Raw genomic sequence first — 12,465 nt, 5'->3', positions numbered from 1 at the left:
AAATGAATGTAATTTTTTTTTAATATACTGAATTTCAATACGGTCTAATAATGGGATTAATCGTCATAATCATCATCATCATCATCATCATCACCACCACCATTTCTTCGCTCCAGCAAGCCGGGTGCAGTTGTGTACAAGCCTCCTCCAGTTTGTCCTATCAATCCACAGATGCTGCTCATATATGCAAAGCCAGTTCACATCTCTAATTTCAAGGTCCTTTAATGTCTGTTTTTCCCAAACATCACGAGGTGATGGCCCATTCCTTTCATGTGACCATTCCATTGCAATCACTTCACTTCTAGAGTCTCCAGCAAGCTTCTTTCCTATTCAAGCTGTTGCCGGATATCCACATTCCTTATTTTATCCATTTTTGCTTTTGTAGACAAGAACGGAGGAACTTCATTTCTATTGCCTGAAGATGACTCTTTGTTGGTCCAGTAAGTGTTGCTGCTTCCAGGCCATACATCGATATAGGTTAATCACAAGTAACATACCGTTTAGTCGAGCAGCTCGTCTCCTTTCTCCCAAGTCTTCCCAGCCAAACTTTGCAACATTTTTGTACCGCTACTCATTTGTCGGAAATCACCCAGAACAAATGAAGCTGCTTTTCTTTGGATTTTTTCCAGTTCTTGAATCGAATGATCCTGGTAACAGTTCCATACACTGGAACCATACTCCACTTGAAATCTTACCAGACACTTACATGCCTTCTCCTTCATATCCTTGCTACAACCCCTAAATATCCTCATAACCATGTACAGAGATATCTACCCTCTATTTACAATCCCACTTATGTGATTACCCCCATGAAGATCTTTCCTTATATTAACACCTAGGTACTTACAATGATCCCCAAAAGGAACTTTCACCCATCAACGCAGTAATTAAAATTGAGAGGACTTTTCCTATTTGTGAAACTCACAACCTGACTTTTAACCCCGTTTACCATCATACCATTGCGTACTGTCTATCTCACAACATTATTGACGTCATTTTGCACTTGCTCACAATCTTGTAACTTATTTATTACTTTATACAGTATAACATCATCCACAAAAGCCTTATCTCTGGTTCCACTTCTTTACTCCTATCATTTATGTATATAAGAAAACACAGGTCCAATAAAACCGGCTAGAGGAATTCCCCTCTTAATTATTACAGGATCAGATAAAGCTTTGCCTACTCTAATTCTCTGAGATCTATTTTCTAGAAATATAGTCATGCATTCAGTTACTCTTTTGTCTAGTCCAACTGCACTCATTTTTGACACTAATCTCCCATGATCTACCCTATCAAATGTAAGTGTAGGTACATACGTATCTCCCTATCCCATCGTCCCCATAAGACCTATCTATGTCGGTGCGACGTAAAACCACTAGCAAAAAAAAATAGTATGACCTCAGCTACCATTTGCATTTGCTGCCTGCGCATCCATTTTGACATCCATTTTTACTGTACCAAATTGCAGAGTAAACTGAATCTCTCTATGGCAGCTGGCTGAATTTTAATTAATTTTCTTGTATGAACACCAAATAGGTCACCAGAGATATTTTACACGACGACATCACACGGCACGGATTTTTCTGCCTCTCAAAAATCGGACCACCTCTGTCAGGTCTGAGCCCATTATCTTGGGATACCACTCATCTGCAGATGGAGTGCACTGTTCTTTAAAGGAGGCTTGTAGTGTTGTCTCCACAGCCAGTGTCTTGGAGAGATGTGCTATTCCATCCAACGACCATGCTGCCATACTGGGGTAAAACACTGGTTGCTTCAGGATTTCAAAAGCTTAAAAAGCTTGACTATCAACCTGATATTATTAATCAAATTACATTATGGCCCCCTACTAGTAGTTCCTCGAGCATCAGGCAGATGGAGATAACATGTGCTTAGTGCTGTAAGTTTATTTTACCAGTTTACGTAGAAGAAGGAAACGTTAAGAGGTAACTACTAATGAAACATAAAACTGTAGCAACTGAATAATAAATTTACTAGTAATTTCAGAAATATTGTTCAAATAGAAGTGTTAACTCAGCTTTGTGAAACATTTGATGAAAATAAAAGAGGTGAGAAGATGCCGGAGAAACAACAGCGACTGGAGCGATGTCATGCGGAAGGAAATGGTACTACCTCATCTTCTAATGACAAATGTACATCGACCGATCTCACAGATGTTGTTAAGAATGTAATGTGCAGCTCCAATTTCCTAGACTCTCTTATTGAGAGATTGGTAGAGAAAGTGGTTACTAGATTGCGTGAAAGCATTGATTTTAATACAAGAGTCATTGAGAACTTGAAGGCAGAGCTATGTAAACGCAATCGAAATATCACAGAACTTCAAGAGGAGATCTCCAAGCTCAATGACGACGCAAATGAAGGCGTAGAACAAGTGAACCAATACCTAAGAAGAAATAATGTGGAAATACATAGTGCGCCAGAAATCCGAGGAGAAGATATTTATGAAATTGTTAAGAATATAGGTGCAGCTGTGAGATGCGGAATCAAGAGGACTGATCTTGATATTGTTCACAGGATCCCATCTGTCAACAGGAATCTTCCTCGTCCAATCATCGTCAAGTTCGTCAACAGGTGGAAAAAGAACGAATTATTGATTGCCAAGAAGAAAATTAGACAACTGCAGTCCTCAGCAGTTGGAATAAATGCTGCTCCTAAAGCTAAAGGGCTACTAAAGAGAGCTAAAGACCTGAGGATAAAGGGGTATAAATATGTGTGGACCCGGGATGGGAAAATATATGTGCAAAAAGATGATACCTCCCAAGTAATTATTGTCAAAACAATTGATGATATTGTCAGATTAGAATAATGAACCGTACAGTTGAACGAAACTTACCATCATAATCATCATAATCAACGGATAGGTCAGGAGAAGCTTAGGAGAAGTTAAAGGGAACAAAATTAGGATGTTATATGTTAATGCTCAGAGTATACGTAACAAATGGAGAACATTATCAACCCTCATTGTAAAAGCACACATGCCGGATGTTATAGTTATTACAGAAACTTGGCTGAATCCAGATGAAGAAATATATTATAACTTACCAAATTATGATGGTTATTTTTATCAAGACCATTAAAAAAGGGTGGTGGGGTTGTCATCTACGTCAAGCAGTGCTATGAAGCTAAGGTCCTAACAACTGTAAAATCTACAGATGTTCCGTTTAATGTGTTATTAGTTGAAATTTCCGGTTCTGATAGAGAGTTTCTTGTTCTAGCTTGCTATAATCCAAATATTAAATATGCTGATTCATTCAGCAATTGTCTTGAAGAGATGCGGAGTAAATACAACAGGAAGTTCTGTGTTACTGTTGGAGACTTTAATATGGATAAACTGGAACAAAACCAGCAGTCAGAGGAATTGTACAGGCTGAGTATATGTTATAATCAAATATCTTGTAATAATGTTTTTCCCACTAGAGTTACTAACAGTAGTGCAACCTTGATAGATCATATAATTATATATATAAACAAACACCGCTGTTTTCAGTTGTACAACATTTTAAATTATTTTAGTAACCATAATATATTAATATTTGGCTTAGAAAATCAGATCGCCATCCAAACAAACAAGAAACATCTTGTAAACAAAAGAATAGATGTTAAACATTTAAATGAATACATGTTTAATAATTCCTTAATAATTGATAGGAATGACAAGTGTAACACAGTAATAAATAAACTAATTAGCTATATAGACGAAAATATGCTGTTCATCAATAACCGAGGTAACTTAAACAGTAAGAGACTAACATGCCTATGGATGACACCTGACCTCTTGAAACTTGTTGAACAAAAGAACAAGCTTTATGCCAAAATTAAAAAGGCAACAACTTACAAACAGAATGGGGTGTGAATATTATTCAGAAGAACTAGTAGAAAACTACAAATCACTATGTAGAAAAGTAACTAAACTGAAAAGGGAACTAGAGAATTTGTATTTTATTGATGGATTAAATACTACAAAAAACTACTGGAAAGTGGTCAATGAAATCCTGACCACCGACAGCGATAATGATAGTAAAGAAATACACTTGAGAGTACAGGATACGGTTATCACAAATCCACTAGAGATATCAAAAACATTTCATGAATATTTTACTAATATTGGTCAAAACCTAGCTGCTAATATTCCAAGTAAAACCACTCCCAATTTAGGTACAGGTCCATGTCCATGTAGTTCTCTATTTTTACATCCTAGCAATGATAATGAAGTATTAAATATGAACAGAAAAATGAAAAATACCAGTAGCTGTGACTGTTATGGTGTAAGTAACAACGTTATAAAGAAATTGGCACCGTACCTAGTCCCCTATATTACATAACTTATAAATACATCGTTTAATGAGGCTACTGTCCCCAAAATGTTGAAGGTTGCAAAAATTGTACCAATATACAAAGGTTTAGATAAATTTGACGTAAATAACTATCGTCCAATTTCTATACTACCTATCTTCTCTAAAATTTTAGAATACATAGTTAAAGAGAGATTGATGAACCTTTTACTTAAAAATAATTATTTTTACAGATATCAGTATGGATTTTTACCAAATTATAATTATAATAATTAAGCTTCAGGAAAATTTAGACTCAGGATATATAGCTGTGGGATTATTCATTGACCTGAAGAAAGCTTTCAACACAGTGGATCATTCTATTTTAATCAGGAAGTTGGAAGCTGCTGGAGTTAAGAGGAACAGCATTAAACTGGTTTATGAGTTACCTTACAGACAGAGAACAATCTGTGTCCTGTAATAATGTGAACACTGTAGCCTGTTCACTCAGTTACAGCTGAGTAGTCAGCATGGACACTCTCGCTGCTACTATCGTCGTGTAGTGACAGTCCCGACGAGGAACTCTGTAATTTCTAAGTTTTCATAAAGTGAACTTGTATTTTCTTCGAGTGTGGGAGAACGAATTCTTCCAAGTATTCTAAAGTGGACTTACAATATTTCGAGTGTTAAAGAACATTTTCTAAGTCTTCATAATTGAACTTACAATATTTACGGGTGTTCGAGACTGGAATTTTCCAATTATTCATGAAATGGACTTGTATTATTTACGTGTGTTAAATTCATAATTGGACTTGTTATTATTTACGTGTGTCAAAGAACGAATTCTTCATAAATTGAACCTGCAATATTTGCGAGTGTTAAGAGACTCATTCCTCTAATAAACAGTGATTTATAAACTTTGCTAGTGATGATCTCTGAATGTGCTCAAAGTTCCCGTAAGCATAAATTTGTGATTTTTTGATTTTGCCGGTACTGGTTCAAAGACTTATAAACTTTGCCAGTGATGAACTCTAACTTCATTCAACGTCTTTAAAACATAAATTTAGGATTTCACCTGTGTTTATTCAAAGACTTGTACCTTGCCAGTGATAGACTGTAAATATATTCATGTGGATGGACTTGTGTTTTTCGTACATGTTCACTCCAAGACTTGTACATTCGCCAGTGTTGATTCAAAACTTTATAAATTTCACCAGTGATGAACTTTAAATCTATTCAGATTTTCATGTGGATGGACTTATGTTTTTCGTCCGTGTTCATTCAAAGACTTGTACCTTCGCCAGTGATGAACTTTAAATTTGGTCATAGTTTCATGAGAAGGGACTTGTGTTATTTTTGCCAGTATTTATTCAGAGACGAAGACTTTTGCTAGTGGTGAACTTTGAAAGTATTCATAATCCTCGCATACAGAGACATATCATTTTACGAGTGTTAAATTTTGAAAATCTTGACGAATAATAACCAGTGACTTCACTAATAGGTTAATCACCCAAGGTTTTTATGAACTCAGATTTATCAGTACTGCGAGTGACCTTGGAGACATCAACCCTCTCAGTCACATTGGACTGAGGTAGCAAATGATTATCTGCAACATCACCAGGATCATCGGGGTTCAACCTGGGCCTCGAAAGTTCGAGGCATCTCTACTTTCTACCAACCCAGACAGTCCAGCCGCTTCTGTACAGAGTCCCTGGAATCTTCTGGAACGTGTTCCAACCTGCTCGGTTTGGTGAACTGGAGAACCCAAGCCATATTATAGGACTATGTGGAAGACAACTTATACCTACCTGGAGGTGATGTGCGATTTCATGTCTTATATGAATAAACTCATGTTCAGTCAGAGTCAAAGTTTTCTTGTAGGTAGGACTTCTTCAAGTTTGAGTATTAAAACAAGTCCTTTAACTCGTTATCAATCTCAAATACATCATATTATCATCTTACATCTTCATATGTGAATATGGCATAACAGGATTGTACTAGACCTGCTTATGAACTTCAACTGCATTTGTTTCGGCACGAAATAGTGGTGTTCTCTTTAATTGCTTCGGCACTAAATAGTGTTAATTTTTTGCCTGTGATCACTGTGTTAGTTGTTTTTAGACCTTTATGACTTAATTTTTGCACTGCTTTACTAATTGGCTGATGATGACACTTCAAATGTGTTGAAACTGGTCCCAAATGAACAGGTTGTAACCTCTATTTGGTTCAACTTAACAACGGAGTATTGAAAGGTGGATCCTTCCTTCTATTTAATATTGTATATTTCTCTATTCAATATGGAACAATCATGAAGTTTTTAACTTTAAATTATAAATTTAGTCATTCTGAACAAATATTTCAGATTCCCTACTATGGGAATCAACATCTATATCAACACGCCACTTAGTCGAGCAGCTCGTCTTCTTTCTCTCAGTTCTTCCCAGCCCAAACTTGGCAACATTTTTGTAACGCTATTCTTTTGTCGGAAATCACCCAGAACAAATCGAACTGCTTTACTTTGGATTTTTTCCAGTTCTTGAATCAAGTAATCCTGGTGAGGGTCCCATACACTGGAACCATACTCTAGTTGGGGTCTTACCAGAGACTTATATGCCATCTCCTTTCCGTTTATTCTCACGTAAAACATTTCAGATTCTGTGTTATCTCCTAATTCTGCTACATGCATATCAGATATATATATATATATTGCACCTATATGACCTATGGCTCAGGTGCCCTTTACAAAATAAATAAATAAAAAAATAATTTTAAAGAAAGAAGGTTACAAAGTGGTAGGCCTAGTTTATTTAGTGAATGATGCCCAAAGGAACAAATATTGAAGTTCAGATCTCCAGTTCAGCAATCTACTGCACTGCCTTGTACGTCACAACATGAATGTTCATCAAGGAGCCATAGCAAGCTTGCTGACGACAGTCAGAGATCACACGTTCTAGCCCCACAGTCGAAGAAAGTAGTACGGTAGAACTTGGTTAATTGAGAATTCATGAATAATATAATAACTCAAGTTTGATACGAATGGTGTATTATTGAATTTGAAATAAAAATGCCATATTAGCACATTCATATTTTCAAAAAATGATGTTTAAGGATAATGAAACGTTGCCCAGGTGCAAGGGAAATATAATGTAGGATAGTGCTGGTGCAGAAATGGAACTGTAGTCCCTCTCAGGGGATACTGCTTGCATAGTCTTCCTGGAAGTGAAGCAGTGGAATATTACATTACACATAACATAAGAGAAACTCCTTTTTCTGAAAACGAGGACACAAGTTCATCTCATAAAGCACTGAATTGGTAATGAGCAGGGAATGACATAGAAATAACTTAAAGATGAAGCAAGTTAAATAGATGTTTATAGAAGGAGTTCCCCTGCTGGACCCGCTGTGCTGGCACGTGTGTTGGTGTGGCTGAGTGAAAGCTGTTACACTTACATGACACCTCATACAGAAGACATCAAGATTACTTTTAATGTGTTTCCTTCAAACTTTTTATTTTGGCCTATTTTAATGAACATTGTCAATTATTTATAATAATAGTTGCTCTATACAGATTTGATTTGACAAAAATGACTCAAAAAGCCCTGCTGTTTCTATTAATGTGCATGCCTCATTTCATACTTCTTTAACATATGTCTTTGAATGTTGAATGTCTTGTACTTTATCTTCATCAGCTGAAGATGTCCCTAACTAGGGGATGAAACATGTACTGAAATGTTAAAGATCTTATAATATATTCCTTTTGAATATCAATTGTAATGAAAAGGTGCACCATCACATCTGCATTGATCAAGAATACCTGTCTGTGTATATGAAGCAATCAGAACAAACCCTCATCTATCTCCAAGTTGCTCAAAACATTCCATCATTGAGCAAAAACAGATTACAATTCTGCCATCTATCTCATGAAAGGCTCAGTTTGATAGATTACAAATTAACAGCGTAACAATATGGAAAAAACAGCAGGAAGTTCAAGCAGAACATCAGGTACGTAACATCATCTGCCCTGGACAGACGGATGAAGGTTTCAGTCTTCCTTGTCTAACATGGGCAACCTTGAATTGAATTAGAAAAAAGCACGGTAGCTGCAAGGAACCTGCTATTTACATTCAGAAGGGTGTGACTGAGGAGCCTCTCACGAGATATCAGATGATGATGATGCCAGTTGTTTAAAGGGACCTAACATCTAGGTCATCAGCCCCTAATGGTATCACTGACCAGAATTCAAAATGTAATGATGAAGCATGAATGGATGAATATGAATTTAAAATAATCAGCAGCTCCAACTCGCAACAGTGAAAGTTAAAAATAATTCCAAAATTAAACCACCGACTAGAATTAAAAAAAAAAAAAAAAAAAGAGACTATGAACAATAATTATGAAATTAAAACAATCAATGGATTCGATTCACAATGCCCCACCTTCCCAGAAACTATCTTAAAACAATGGTAGGCCTATTTACTGACCAAGGGGCTGCTTCCAAAGCACAATTCTGAAGCGATGAGGGTTGTTGTCTAAAGGTATCCAAAATCCAGGTCAATGGCCTCTCATAATGGTGCTTATCGCTAGTAAAGTAGAACCACGGTACTTCTCATATGGTGGTACTAATCACAGGTAACATAGGCTTACGGTGTTCCACATATTATGGTACTACTCACAGGTAACACAGGCCTGTGGTGTTACTCACATTACGGCGCCACTCATAGGCAACGCAAACCCATGGTGTTCCTCACATACGCGTACCAATCACAGGGACTCATACTATCCCGTGGTGTTCCTCACATAGTGGGTACTAATCACAGGCAATTCAGACCCACGGTGTCGCTCATATAGTGGTACTAATCACAGGCAATCCGCAGACACGTGGCCTTTCTTACATAATGGTACTCATCACAGGCAACGTAAGCCCATAGTGTTCCACATATAGTGGTACGAATCACAAGGACTGTAAAACCCATACTGATTCACACTCTGAACTACTAATCACAAACCTATTGTGTACCTAACATAGTGGTACTACTCACAAGTTAAGGCGACCGTTCTTTGCGTGATGGTACTAATTACAAGTAGTCTCATGGTTCTAATTCAATCATCCCTTGGTCACCTCTTACGATAGGCAGGGGATACCAGGGGTTTATTCTTCATCTGCGTTCCCCACACACAGGGGTAGTTTGTTTGCTAGAGCTGTTTTATTTTGCTCAAGTCCGCTGGCAAGCCGGTTAGGACCCGCCTATCCATCACCAGGGACGTGCCACGTGGGAGTATCACCTCTCCCCCTGCTACGCTAGCATAGTAGGTTCGTGGACCAGAATATCAAGCATATCCCGCATGAATACAGTAGTATCCATCTGAATATGGACTGGTGAGTGTGTGATAGTACATATATCACACCCCCGAATTATATGGAGAAGTTAGAGATATTGTCAGTATTCGATTTATTATTATTATTATTATTAGTATTCATTTGTATATTTTGTCATTTATATTGGTAAGCTGGAAGATATCCACATATGTAGGTATGAGTAATTTGTTTTGCACGAGTGGGAAAACATTGCTGTAATAACTCTGGTAATTTGAATGAGTCATCTGGCTACCCCAGTGTCTGTTGTGATGTACTTGTGTCAGGAAATTCCATTACTCGTGTATATATCCCAGCCTGATTAGATAAGCTTGTTGTTGTACCAGGAAAGTTTGGTGATTCATGAAAACTCCCCAGAGTTTGTTATTGTCTTGGGAGGAAGAAGTAGTTCAGGGCTTGGTCTTAATTTGAGATCACTCATGATTGGCTGGCAAGCACCAATCCAGACGTCTCATCTGAGAGGAGGGGGATGTTGATGTCTATAAAGGTTGGTCATACGGCAGCAACCAGGACATTGTGAGGAGATTGTATGAGAGATTGTATGAGAAACATTGTAAGGGTGATTGTAGAGGTGATTGTATAGGAACGAGAAGGAAGATAACTACAACTACAACTGACGCACTGTACGGGAAGGAAGTGGTGCTGATACACGGTACTGGAGTGACACGGCAGCAATGGACTGGACTTCAAACGTTCGTGGAGCGTAGTCGTGTTATGTTTGTGGAGAGTGCTTGCGCATTAAGTATTGTAGCACTTGTGGCGGCCTAGCATTATATGTTGGTGAAAGCTATCTCAGACTTTCCATAAATTTATGTTGAGGATCGACAGACGTGTGTATATATCTTTACAACAAGTGTTAAAGTATGTGAACACAGTAGTACAAGGTACAGTATCTGTGTGATGTGATAACTGCCGATTATGAGAATCGGTAAGTCGAATTGATAGAGACAGTGAAGGGTATTTATCTTCATACATGTACATTGTTCATCGGACTATTTACAAATGGTAACTTAGTTCTCGCTTTCGTTTTCCCACGGTTTTCATTATTGTTGTTGTTGTAAATATGGAGTCTTCCAGCAATATTTTGTGTGTGTATTATATGTATAATGTTGTATGTTGATGAGGTGCTCATGCACGGAATTTGTTCAGAATATAGTTAGCTATTTTAGAATCAGTGTTATTGATAAACCTAGGTGCAGTTCCTACCTAATTAGTCGTTTTCAGGAGGTTAGGTAAGGCCTGCAGCAGATGTACCAGTTCGCAGCATTATGTACACGCCCTGGGATATAAAGTCTATCATGCTCTTATCTAAATTCGAGGGATCCATTCTGGTGAACTCTGGCGCCCATACTACGGACATTTCGGTTAATTATATTTATATTTTATTTATTGATTTTATTTATAGATCAGTAGTCATCAACTTATTACAAGTGGACTGATGTCATCTTGGACTCCCTGAGGCTATATGAGTATGTCCAGCCATGAAAATTTTTCTCACAGTTGAGCTATTCTTATTTTTTATGTTTGTTTGGCTTGTTTTGATTCTGATTATGTATATCAGTTGTCGTATTAATGCCATATGATAAAGTATGCCTAGTATGACTCTTCAGTGATGCCTAGGACATCTATGACAGCTGATGGCAGAGCTGTTGAGGATCCAACCAGCCTTAGGGCTGAGGACTGAACATACAACATACATACATGATAAAGTAATATATACGTGCTGTTATCTCTGCTGGGCTCTAAATCACTCAGCTCGTATTCTGTTTACACCTACAAAGACTACATCTTTTTGCTTAGGAACAGGCCAAATGACAGATCCACTAATTAAAAGTGATGTTTTTAGCTTCCAGGCCATTGCGTTTTATCAGTTGCCAAAAGAAAAACATTAAAACCTTATCAGTCAGCTGACAGGTCAAAGGTTCAAATTGTACAACACGCATAAATACAGTCAAGTCAAAAAAATGACCTCCCCCCCCCCCCCCCCCACACACACACACATAGGTTACTAACCTGCATTTAGGACAGTCACCCAGGTGACAGATTCCCTGTCAGTGGAGAGATGGTGTGGAATGTGATTAGTACGCAAATAAGTTTGAGTGGAGGTTTTAAAAGTAGGAAAGATCATAATATAAAGAGAAAGTTGGAATTTAAGAGGACAAGTCGGGGAAAATATTAATTTATAAGACGAGGAGTCAAGGATTGGAATTATTTATTGACGGAAATGTTCAATAAATTTCCCAGTTCTTTGAAAACATTTAAGAAAAAGCTGGGAAAATACTGGAACCATACTATAATTGGGGGTCTTACCAGCAACTTATATGTCCTCTCCTTCACATACTTACAATAATCTCTAAATACCCTCTTAACCATATAAAGAGATCTGTAACATTTAACAACCTCATTAATGTGATTACCCCAGTGAAAATCTCCCTTTATATGAAAACCTAAGTACTTACAATAATCCTAACATCAGTATTTAAAACTGAGAGGACTTTTCCTTTTGGTAAAACTTAAAAGGTTACAAATACTAGCAAAATATGGAAATTTACCTATCATAAAAAAGTTACTTACAAAAAGACACAGAAAATGAAAGCTAGAAAAGCAGTTGGGATTGATAAGATTTCTGGGGATATACTAAAGGCAACGGGTTGAGATATAGTACCATAGTCTGAAATACTTGATTATTGTTTGCATGAAGGACCTATACCAAATGAATGGAGAGTTGCAATAGCAGCCCCAGTGTAGAAGGGAAAGGGTGATAAAGATAAAGTGGATAATTAGAGTACAATCCAATCA

General features: G+C 37.3%; 1 protein-coding gene across 1 annotated transcript in view; it reads right to left on the bottom strand.

Moving 5' to 3' along the window:
- BckdhB (Branched chain keto acid dehydrogenase E1 subunit beta) overlaps nt 1–12,465 on the bottom strand; it is a 309,243-nt gene that overhangs the window by 289,106 nt on the left and 7,672 nt on the right. The window lies entirely within an intron of this gene.

The sequence above is a fragment of the Anabrus simplex genome, chromosome 1 (genome assembly GCF_040414725.1).
Source record: "Anabrus simplex isolate iqAnaSimp1 chromosome 1, ASM4041472v1, whole genome shotgun sequence".
NCBI classification, from domain to species: Eukaryota; Metazoa; Arthropoda; class Insecta; order Orthoptera; family Tettigoniidae; genus Anabrus; species Anabrus simplex.
Note: the sequence above shows the minus strand (reverse complement) of the source record. Positions and strands in the feature narration are given on the sequence as shown.